General features: G+C 44.1%; 1 long non-coding RNA gene across 1 annotated transcript in view; it reads right to left on the reverse strand.

Annotated features, from left to right (window-relative positions):
- Nucleotides 1–12,101, reverse strand: part of LOC149471114 (uncharacterized) — a 359,643-nt gene that overhangs the window by 45,487 nt on the left and 302,055 nt on the right. The window contains exon 2 of the long non-coding RNA XR_016307486.1: nt 10,186–10,300. This is a non-coding gene — a long non-coding RNA (uncharacterized LOC149471114). The remainder of the gene's footprint in view (nt 1–10,185; nt 10,301–12,101) is intronic.

Here is a 12,101-nt window from a genome sequence, read left to right on the forward strand (position 1 = left end):
TTTGGAACCTGAGGGGCAGGGAGGGGTAATTGGATCTGAGGACTGCAGCCCTCTCTCTGTAATCCAAGCATCCACCCCAATAAAGCCCCTTGCACCCCCAATCCAAGCGTGCTGTCCCTGCCTATGACACCTGTTTGTCTGCCTGTTGACACACCATGACAGGTCAGATTAACTGACAGGCTTTCAGCCCCCTGTGGATAGGCCATTCTTCCTGTCAGGCTCTTGTTTACTCTTCCCGGCAGGGGGGTTCACATCTAGCCAGAAGTTAAAATTCCTGTGTGAATGGCTTTCCAGGGCTGCCTTACTCGTGGGACTACACGTCATATCTAGCTTACCTCTGAAGCTCCTTTGTGAATCGCTTTTCAGTGCTGCCTGATGCGTGGAACTACAAGTCCAAACCGGCTGCAGTGTACCTTTCTTAGCAGGGCAACTCACAGCTAGCTGACCTCTGAAGTTCCTTTGTGAATCGCTTTTCAGGGCTGCCTGATGCATGGAACTACAAGTCCCAGCCGGCGGCCTAGTCCTATGCAAGGACAACGGTTGGGCACTTATCAAGGCATAATCTTTTGAACCTGGACAAGGGACAGGCCTATCCAGACCCCCCCTTTGCTTAGCCCCCAGAGATTGTACCTCTGCCCCCTTCACAGCACTGTGGGTGACCCCCAACACTGAAAATGCATAATTTGTTTCATCATAAATATCATAATCATCGTTAGCACTACCAACATTCTCATCAACATTACTGACATTATCAATTACATTACTATCAATGTTACTGACATTATTAATATCATCCCCATTGTCATCACAACCATTGTCAACAGTCACGTTTATAATATCAATGACACATGAGTTTAATACCTCCCCAGGCAAGGGGATTTCTTCTCGTTCTCCAGCTAATGGAGAATCCTGTAGTCCCACTCCAATCCCAGCCCCCTCCCTCTGTCCATCCACAGGTGGCCCAGATATTACCCCAATATCTGCCCACAGTACCTTGGCATGTCCCGAGAGTTCCAGGGGGCCCTTCCGGGTATTCTCGGCAGGGGCATAATAAGAAACAAGAGTGCCTAGGTCAGCCCCCAACAAAACAGGTGTGGGAATTTCATCCGAGACCCCCACCTCCCTCATCCCCCTTCCCGCACCCCAATCTAGGAATACCTTTGCACAGGGTATGCGTGAACGGGTCCCCCCAACTCCGGTGAAGGTAAGGAACTTTCCTGGGATGAGGTTCCTTGGCTCAATCAGCTCTGGCTGGATCAAGGTGACTTCTGCCCTGGTGTCCCGGAAACCAGTTACAGACCGGTTGCCCACGGTGACTTGCTGCAAGTTGGCGGGGGTTACCCGCATCTTCCTGCGTACGAACAGCACAGTAGAAGAGTTGCTGGCCGGCTGGCCAGATGATGTCGTCTGCTTCTGCTCAGGACACTGCCTCCTGAGATGTCCGGCTTTCCCACAGGTGAAACATCTGCGGGTGTCAGGCAGGGATCGCTTGGCTCCAAGCGCTGCAGGTGTCGGCCGAGGAGAAGAGCTTGCTAGGGGCAATTTCCCCCCTTTCCAGCCATTCGGAGGAACCCTGCGAGGGTCAGACACCCGCGTGTGGACAAAGGTATCTGCCAGATCTGCTGCAGCTTTAGTAGATGCTGGCTCCCTCTCCAAGACAAACTGTCGGACGTCTGCCGGGCAAATGTGCAAAAGTTGATCTCGTATCATGAGATCATCCAAAGACTCATAGGAGTCAGCTTTCAGTCCCTTAGTCCACTGTCGGAATGTGGTGCGTAAGCGACTCGCCACATCCGTGTAAGAGTCCCCAGGTCCCTTCTGCATGGACCTGAATTGCTTGCGGTACACTTCCGGGGTCATCTGGTACTTCCGGATGATGGTATCTTTTAAATTTTCCTAATCATCGTCCTGCCCCTCTGGCAATTCAACAAACGCATCCAGGGCCTTGCCTCATAGGCCTGGTGTCAGGTACTGAGCCCATTGAGTTGGGGGCACATGGTACTGACGGCACGTTTTTTCAAAGGACAGTAAGTACGTGTCAATGTCACTATCCTTTTCCATCACTGGAAACTTGGCAGTGCCCATGGCCAGAGTGGCGTCCCTGTGCTCTAGGGACCCGAGGTTCTGACCCGGTCGCTGCTGGAGCCTTGCCATCTCTAGCTCGTGCCGATGATCAGCTTCCCTCTGCACCGCCTCTCTCTCAGCCGCTCTTTCAGCTTGGCGTTCCGCAGCTTCTCTGTCAGCCGCTGCTTGGCGTTCAATGAACCGCAGGTATGCCTCAAGATCTGTCTCCATGAGGCATTTCAGGGCTTCCTGCATCTGAGGAGAGGCTCTGCTGATTACAGGCACTCCGGTGCAGGCCTGCTCAGGCGGTGGTGTGACAATAACATTCGGTGATCCTCCAGTGTCAGTCTCTGTATGCCCATCCTGCGAGGCCATCTCTAAACCACTGGAAATGTGGGTAGCGGGAACCCCTTCAGGTTCAAGTTCCCCCGAGTTTTGATCTGCTCGGATGTCATACTCCACTAGATCTATATATATATAAAATATGCACTGCTTGTTTCTAAGGACTGTTTCCACAAAGGTTACAATCCTTCAATGCAGAGCCAATTTTCAACACTACACTGAAGCTCTTAATGCAATTATCCCACGTACGCTGCCAACAGTATGTCACGATTGAAAGATCGCCGCAACCAACATGCGACAATCCCACGACCGCTGCCACCAATATGTCACGATCACGGCGTCAGACCCCAGACCTTCTCACCAAACTCGTGACCGAAGGACTGGCCAATCGGAAATCGCGATGTGACGTGTATAACAATGCCACACCCAGCTGCACCCTGCACAGCGATTTTCCAGCTAATGGACTACAATCTGTGCCTGCAGCCTGAATGCGCTTGTTACTGGGTCAGGTTAATCACGCAATTAACCATTCACTGTCACCACCTCCTTTTTTGTACAGAGAAAGAGGAAACTCGGCTTCAGCTATGACACTATAATGGTTGATATAATCGTCTGTATAAAACGGTCATAATACAGGTCTTTTATACAGAGGGTTAAATAAACAGTAGCATCTCTTTAAAGGCAGGGATTCGTAAATTGCAATTAAAAGCTATAGAAACAGTTCAACACTTTCAGAAAGGAAGATTTATTACTAAAAGGTGAAACAGTGCAATAAAAATATTTACAGAAAAAAAGATGTAACTAAGATATATATATATACACACAAAGAACCATAGCACAGCAAAGAGATATCAGAGAGAAAGGGAAGAGTTAAAGTACTTGCCAAAGCCCTGGGTCAGCAGATCCAAGTTGCAGAGCAGAAGCGGGATTTGATCTCCATATGTTACGATGGAAAGATAGGAGATGTCTTCAACTTACTTCTTTAGTCCTGCTAGCCTGTTTTTTAAAGTCCCCCAGCAGGGGGGTGGCTCTGAGTAACTGACCAATACTCTGTTTAGGGAGGGATTGGCAGGCGGAACCCAAAATTAGAACCAGCATCTTTCATAATTCATATTCTGGCCTATAACTTCCCAGCTGCACAAGCGACAATCTCTCCGCGGGTATTTTATTATGCAGATAAGTCTAAGGATCATGTAGATATGAATTATGAAATTGTACGTTACACGGTGTACGAGTTCTATGTTTTGGCTCCCCTGATGATCTAAGGTGGATGAGGGACCCATCAAAATATTTGTCTGCGCATTGGCCATCTGACGAGGTGCCCGGTTTCTATGTAAGTCTTCCATATTTTAAGATATGAAACATAGGGGAAAAACTGATTTTACCAGAAGTTATCTGATCCTGCCACATGAGCTAGGTTTATGAGGTTACAATTCTTTCAATTCCTGGGAGAGCTGCCTTATCTCTTTACAAGGTGTGAAATGTTACAGCTTCTGGGACAGTGAGTTTTCAATTCTCTTAAGACAGCTGAGTTATCCTGGCCTACGTGAGAAAGGCTGCACTTCCACAGACTGCTAGGCAGGGAACTACAGTAGGTGCCTTGGCCTGTCATTGACCCATAACCATTACACACACATCTGGCACTGTGCCTCTCAGGAAGGGAGGGGGAAGGAGAAGGATGAGGGAGAAATGGATACCCTTAGCAAGATGGAGTCTGAAACCAAAATGGTTGAACCGCGTCCATCTCGGACAACACCCATGCAGGGGCCATCGATGGTACAAAACATATAAAGATACAGTGTTGTAATATCAGCAATGAAGTAAACCAGGCAGATATCAACCACCTCACAAAAATCAGTCAAAAACAAAAAGACAAGGAGTAAAGGAAGCGGAAGAAGACAAGACTTACAGCAGGGATCCAGAAACACCAACACCGATCAACAACCTAAACCCAGACTAGCCGGGGGGGAACACCTCAATTTTTACCAGGTTATCTTAAGGGCCATTACACATGGGGATGTCTAACTGCTGTGCCTTCCTCCCGAAAATTTTAGTGTACCTGGGAATCACAGGTATAGCATGGTAAGCTGCGGCTGGATGGGGCTGAACGTTGTACTGAGTGGTACGTTTATGCATTCAGGGACACATGCCCAGAATAAAGAAGATCTGCATCTTCTTCAGGAAAGCCACCAGCAAAATCTTCAGCATCTGACACCCCATTCTACACCATAAAGCAAAATATGGACCTGTTGGTTCATTTTCAAGATCAACCTATCTTGACCTTATCTTTCAACTGCCTCCCTGACTTCACCATGATTGATTATACTGTTATTTTTCATGCTGGTTCTCTTCCTTCATTACAATACACACAGCTCGAGATCTAGAACCCTCTTTTCTTCCTCCCCCTTTCTCTCTCTCTGTTTCTTTATAAACACATTGCATTAACTTACATACGGATGCATTACATTTCACATTGAATCATTAAAATATTGATTGGATAGTATTTTTATATACTAATGGATTATTCTCTGCTTTACTTGTACAATCCTATAACATGGCTGTAGAGTGTCCCACATTGTAGATACTGTTTTTGTTTCTCTTTTGTATGAACAAAAATCTTCCAATAAAAAGATATTGAATTTAAAAAAAAACATGTAGTGCTAAAGTCCAGAGAAACTCATCAAAATATTGTTTCACTGTTCTCTGTAGTACTATAGGAAACCTGCATTGATAGCAATATGTGGATTGCCATTGGTGAGCTCCTGCTTAACCACTTGCCTTCCTGAGGATTTACCCCCTTTCATGACCAGGCCATTTTCTGCGTTATTGCGCTGCGTTAATTTAACTGACAATTGCGTGGTCATGCAATGCTGCACCCAAATTAAATTTACGTCCTTTTTTTCCCAGAAATTGAGCTTTCTTTCGGTGGTATTTGATCGCCTGTGTGTTTTTTATTTTTTGCGCTGTAAGCAAAAAAAGACTAACAATTTTGAAAAAAAAACAGTATTTTGGACTTTTTGCTATATCCACATATCAACATATCCAGTAAAAAAATTTTAAAAATGAAATTTTGTCATAAATTTAGGCCAAAATGTATTCTGCTCCATGTCTTTGCTAAACAAAAATTGCAATACGTGTAAATGAATTGATTTACGTGAAAGTTATAGCATTTACAAATGGCGGTATAGATAATGGGATATTTTTTTCTACTAGTATTGGCTGCGATCAGCGACTTTTAGCGGGACTGCGGCGGACATTCTGACATTGGGGGGGACTAACTTGGTGTCACTGACTGCTAAAAAAAAAAAGTACTGACACTGTACTTATGGTACTGGGCAGGAAGGGGTTAATGTGAGGGCCGATCATAGGGTTGACTGTGTGCTGGGAGTGTTGTACTAGGGGGCGGGGGTGTTCTTCACTGTAAGCACACTGATTGGGATGGCTGTACTAAGCACAGCCATCCCAAGCAGTGTGCTCGAGCTGACAGGGAGGAAGATTGTTTGTAAACAAAACAATCGTCCTCCCCATCGGAGATGCTCGGTAATCACTGGGCTCCTGCGGGTAATTACCATCCGGGACCCAGTGATTGACATCCGTGGCTGTGAATGGCGTTGCGGGTACAGCGCTTGAGTGGCTCGTGTGCCCCCTACCTGGAGATGCAAAATGATGTATATATACATGATTCTGCACACAGGTGCCGCCCTGTAGCAGTATATCTGCTATAAGGCAGTCCTTAAGCGGTTAATATGATAGTTGCCTCTGATGATAGTAATTTTTGCATTACCGGCCTGGAACATGCTTTTAGCTGGAGAATTTAGGCCTCGTTTACACAGGTGGCAAGAAGGTGGTATAAACACCCAACAACCTAATACATAATGTGCAACTGAAAGAGGTCTTATGCATGTTGTGGTCACAATGCCTTGCTTTGTGGCAAATTCAACTTGGCTTGTCAAGTTGTACCACCTCTCAAACTCACCCATTAACAGGGGTGCACCATGGTATTTCAAGAAAACAAATCAGCTTCAGTTGGAAAGACTACAGCGGGGAAATGCAGCCAATGCACCTGGCATTGGCCCATACCCTGCTCTGTATGTGAATCCAGATAATGCACTTCTCTAATTTGCTTCCTTTTTATCTACTTAATATACCATTAGAAGCGTTTTGTTGTATCTGTTTCATAAGTAAAAAAATACCTCTTGATCATGTAAAAAATGCAGTGCTGCCATGTGTGCTCTGCACACTTTCTGTGTTATATCAAAGAGGCTACTTAGCCCTCCCAGTTCTTATCTTGGACTACAGAACAAATAGTCAACATTCCGTAGAGATGGGAGAGTGGGAGTGGCTGAGTAGTTTAGCAAAAGACACTTTGAAAGCTGACACTGAAGGTGGGAACACACTATTAGAAAACCGATCGTTCATCCGACGTCCGAGAGGCATTTGTTCATTGGTCAAAATCATGGCCCACATTAACCAATCTAAAAAAATCATTCGTCGGGCAATACGTAGTGTTGATGTCTTCCGTACAAGTGGAAGTGATGCGGTGTGCGTGTGACCTTGTAGCCACGTCCTTCTGGCCAGAACGACCGATATACACAACAATTACCAGCAATGAGTATAATATAGTTTATTACATTACCTATATACATGAATAGTGATACATAAAATATAATCTGCACAATTCTGGTTTCATTATCTCATTAGGCCAATCTACTTTTAACATTTTGATTTTTCGTTTGTTTTTACGAAGATTCCTTGGACATAAACATCCGAGTCATCTTCTGTTTCCGCTCATGCGTGAGAGCACTTGATAATTTTTTTCGTCCTACCGTCATACCACCGCATAGAAAATGGGTCGTTCGTATGCAAAATGACAACATTTGTCACTGTTATGCAACCGGATTTTTTCATTCACAATATCGTTATTGGTTAAAACATCCTGCTCATCAACAAAGTGAAAATCGTTTGATCAGTGGTTCCGCAAAAGTTTTCGAACGATTTTCTTATCATGTGTATGGGGCATTAGTCCACAAAAAAGCTGTATGATGTCAGCTTAAAATAGTGCTTAAAGCTGAGCTCCGGGTTAGGCAAATATTGTCTATATACAAGAGCCATGTGTATTCTTCCTTGAATTTGGTGTGCTTTGTGTATTTCTTCCAAATCTGTGCAGTAATCCAGTGGGAAATGTTGCTTCTGTGCAGGAACTTCCTCTAATAAAGACTGGTCACTGCTGCTCTCTCTCTTAGTGCAGGGTGACTGGTCTTGTCTCTGCCCCCTCCTGTAGTTTTTTGCAGGCATTCTGTAGTGGGTGGAACCTTCTGAACCCCTCCCACAGCTTTGTCTTCTGCACAGGCTATGTACAGCATAGTGATGATGTCACTGCTACTTTACAAGGTAATTGTGTTCATAAAAGAATTTGGTGCACACCAAGTAGACTTATATTCTTTGAGGATTAACAAAAAGAAATATGTAAATATCATCACATATTCCATGCATCAAACCAACAATGCCATTACACAAGTTCTGTGTTGCACCAGCAGCACCAAATCTCCATGACCACAGTGTTGTCAATACTGTAGTGAAAAGGTGTGGACAGTAAGGAGGGAGAGGAAAGGTGAATGTGTATGGACGAACAGCACACCATTATCATGAAACAAATTAATGACTTATTTGACACTTTTATTGATTTGGCCCATAAACCACTAAAGTGTGCATATAAAATTGGCACATTTTTCTCCATTCTTTTTGTGGCTATTGAGGAATACATTTTGATTCATGAGAGTTGCTATTAGTATTGAAATATGAGCATGAGTAACAACATGAATCTTCATAAAGATATGTAGCACTACCCCTGCAGGAGCCACTTGGTAGATTGGGTTCTCTGTTCTCCTGCCTCGGATCTGAGAACAAACTCAGCCTCAGTGACACACCAGGTTCAGCAAATACTGCACTGCTACTGGGAGCACAAATATAGATTCCCTGCACACAATTAAGGTTCTGTATTAAATAGCAAGCGTCTGGTTAGTGGTACATGAACCCAATATATTGTCACAGGTTGCAGTAAATAGCAGTATGCTCATAAGTGCACACTGGACATTTTTACAACTGCTGTTTTTGGCTTTTGGCGGTTTTTTTCTACAGCCAGTAAACCCCCCAGCATGTTATCCTATGTGTCCATGCACACATAGACTTTAATCAGCGTTTTGTGGCAGGGGTGTTTTTTGGTTGGCAAAAAAATCCAGAACTAGTGGGTTTTTAGAGCAGCTTTTTAGCTGTACAATGCTCTAATGCTGGACAACACAGAAAAACGCTAATGCAAAACGCTATAAAATTCACATTATTAACATGACTTTACACAGCTAACGCTACCAGCATTATTAAAATGCCCAATGTGCATGGAGCCTAAATAGTAAGTAAATAAATAGTAAAGTAAAGGATTAGGTCAATCACAGTTCACTAGACAATATGTTTACTAGACTATAGCAGAATAGAAAAGAGTTCTGTGCAGCTAAATTAGAGTAAACCTGGTAATCCACAAAATCAACTATAAGTTAGGGTATTAGAAAACAGCAACAGCAATGATAATCAATACTATGATAATTCCTTTGTAAACAGTAGGCTATATCCACTTTGGAGTGCACTGTATATGAATGGTGATGAAATGTAAGACTCCTAAAGATGTGCCTCTTACTATGGACCATAGGCAAAGCTCTTGTGAAGCCACTGAGTGAGCAGCCCTAGTTCTTCAGCTCGCTAGCGTTGGGGCCCAATCTTTGGTGTGCACAAGTACAGTCCCAGTAAAGTCTGAAAGCAGTAAATTATGCTGCTAGTTAGTTGGCCAGTCCCTATGTCCCTAGCGGCAACAGGTTAATGGCAGCAAAGTCCTCTCACCAGTCCCAGTGATACAGCAACAGGGTTCTCGTTGTTCAGATGTCAGCTCACATCTGGATCTAGCTGGAGCAACTCTGGTACTCAGAATATGGCCGCAGGCTTGTGGAAGGGTTGCTTTGCGCTCAAGAGCAGTGGCGTACACCACTTTGTCTCCTTGCAGTAAAAGAGAAAGTCAAGGGGCAGCAGGGGGAATCAAATCACAGAAAGGGTGATCAGTGCAGTGGGGGGGGGTAATTATAGGAACTGATCCCCTGTATGGCTCTCTGTGCAGCAGCTTAAAGCGGCAGGAGGGAGAGGAGGAAAAGCTGCTGCAGGCTGAGCCGTTCAAGGAATTGGATCATATAACTGCCCCCCACAAAATACTCGATGTGACAGGGAGGCTGCAGAGACCCCCTGGAGCATGGGCAGGGTTCCTCATGGGACCACTGAAGCTTCACCAGTGATTAGGGATGACCTAAGGTGTGTTCAGATCCTAGTTCAAACACACCTGAGCACTGAACCAATCATAAACTCTGCAGCTGCATGTATACATGCTGCTTATGACTGACTCAGTACAGTGACAGCACCCCAGAGTGATTACTCGAGTGGCTTCAGAATAGGATCCAAACATGCCTGAGCTCATCTCTAAAGTACACAGAAAAAATGTATTACATAGCTAATTGGCAAGGTATACAATTGCTGAAGACAAATTAAGTGAGAGACCTAACCACAGACTCTTTGCAGGAATAATATAGCAAAGCCCTTATAATTAGAGTATAATCAGTTGAGAAACTATGAAAACCTAAACCAAAAGTGCCATGTGCTGTCTCAAAAATAGGAATATTGGAACTTAAAGTGGTATTAAATTTCAAAATGTATCCAAATCTAAAAATGTATTATATTGCAACTTACCAATCATTAGACGTGGTGGCTGCATTAGTTTTCTTTTTTGGGCTTTTTCTTTTAATTCTGTTTTCACATGGCGATCTAGCCAGTAACACACTCCCTGTATTAGGGTGCCCCCACTCTGAATGAAGGAAAAACAAAGATACCGTTGGAAAGCAGTATTGTTAATCTGGGGGATAGGAGTGTTAGATGTACTAGCAGATTTAGACACACTAAACAAATTAAAGCCAAACCCCAGCAAACACTTTATAAGCTGTTAGGCCCCTTTCACAGGATCTAGATCCAGTTTTGCTCAGCTGACAGCTCCTGGATGACAGGTCTGTGTCCATGTCCGCTCCACTTATGCAGAGTTGGCACGGACATAGTCCGTTCTCCTCTATAGGCAGTAGAGGGGAATGAATCCCCCTTCTATTTGTTTTTGCCGGATCAAGACAGAGGTAGCTGGGTGGAAACAAACACAGGTCCATTTACATCCAGCTACCTATAGAGGAGAATGGATGGTCCGGTCGGACCCATCTGAAAAACAGACAGGTTGTGGTCTCAACTACCCATGTGAAAGGGGCCTTACAGCAAAAGTTTTGTTTCTTTTGGGATAAAGGGTTTACATAAATAAATTAGAGTTGATCATTGTAAGCATCCCGGTCAGGGTTAAATGGTTTGTTTCAACCCTCTAACTGCTACATCTGCAGGACAGCTTTTTCTGTAGAAAAACAGACTTACTGGCTGGGTCACCAGGTGAAAATAAAATAGGAAAGCCTAAAAAAGAAAAAGAATGCAGCACCACAACAAAGAATTGGTAAGCTGCAATATAATATATGTTTGCTTTTGGGTTTAATATGGCTTTAATATTATTATTATACAGGATTTATATCACGCCAACAGTTTGCTCAGCACTTTACAATATAACAGGAGACAATACAGCAAAAATACAGTTCAATACAAGAGGGATAGGAGGGCTCTGATCCTTGGAGCTTACAATCTAAGAGTTCCCCCTTAAACATAACAGATCACAAATGAGTATACAGCACTGCATTCTGAGTACATCAGGTCTAAACACATAAGAGCCACTGTTCAGAATGAAGTAAGAGCTTTGTGTAATGACCAGCAGAAGATTCTGCCTGCCACATACCCCACATTTTCTGAATTTTTTTTTAGGCAACCTCTGTGATCATATATCAGTTTCTTAGACAGGAGTGTTTTATTAAAGCAATTGTAAACCTTCTCTTTTTTTTGTATTAAAATAACAAACATGTTATACTTACCTGCTCTGTGTAATGGTTTTGCACAGAGTAACCCTGATTCTCCTCTTTTGGGGTCATCCCCTCTGCAGTGCCCACTATCGCTTAATAGAGTGGGCACTGATGTTGGCTCGCTCCCAAGCCACGCTGTTTGCATGTATTCAGACACACAGCCCAGTTCAGCCCCACACCTGATCTTTGCTCACAGGTTTTGACTGACAGCAGCAGGAGCCAATAGCTCCCGTTGCTCTCAGCCAAGCCTGTGAGAGCCTGGAAGAGGGGAGTAGAGCTGCTGCAGACGTGCATAGTGCTGGACTGAGATCAGGCCCAGGTGAGTATTTAGGGGGAACTGCATGTAAAAGGTTTTTTTAGCTTAGTGCAGAGAATACATTAAGGGAAAAAATATTTTACCTTTACAACCACTTTAATCACTGCTTTCCTTTGCAGAATATACTTGAATGACATTTCTGCATGAAGTTCAACTTTAAGGTGGTTGTAAAGGCTCAAGGTTTTTTTTTTACCTTCATGCATCCTTTGCATGAAGTTAAAAAACCTTCTGTGTGCAGCAACACCACCCCCCCCCCCCTCCAGGACTCGGTGATCATTGGTGGAGCTGACAGGGGAGAGGTACGTATGTAAACAATACAGATCTCTCCCATCAGCACAAACGGGCTGCTTTGCAGA

Source organism: Staurois parvus, unplaced genomic scaffold (assembly GCF_062004578.1).
Source record: "Staurois parvus isolate SC_StPar_1 unplaced genomic scaffold, SC_StPar_1.0 ptg000029l, whole genome shotgun sequence".
NCBI classification, from domain to species: Eukaryota; Metazoa; Chordata; class Amphibia; order Anura; family Ranidae; genus Staurois; species Staurois parvus.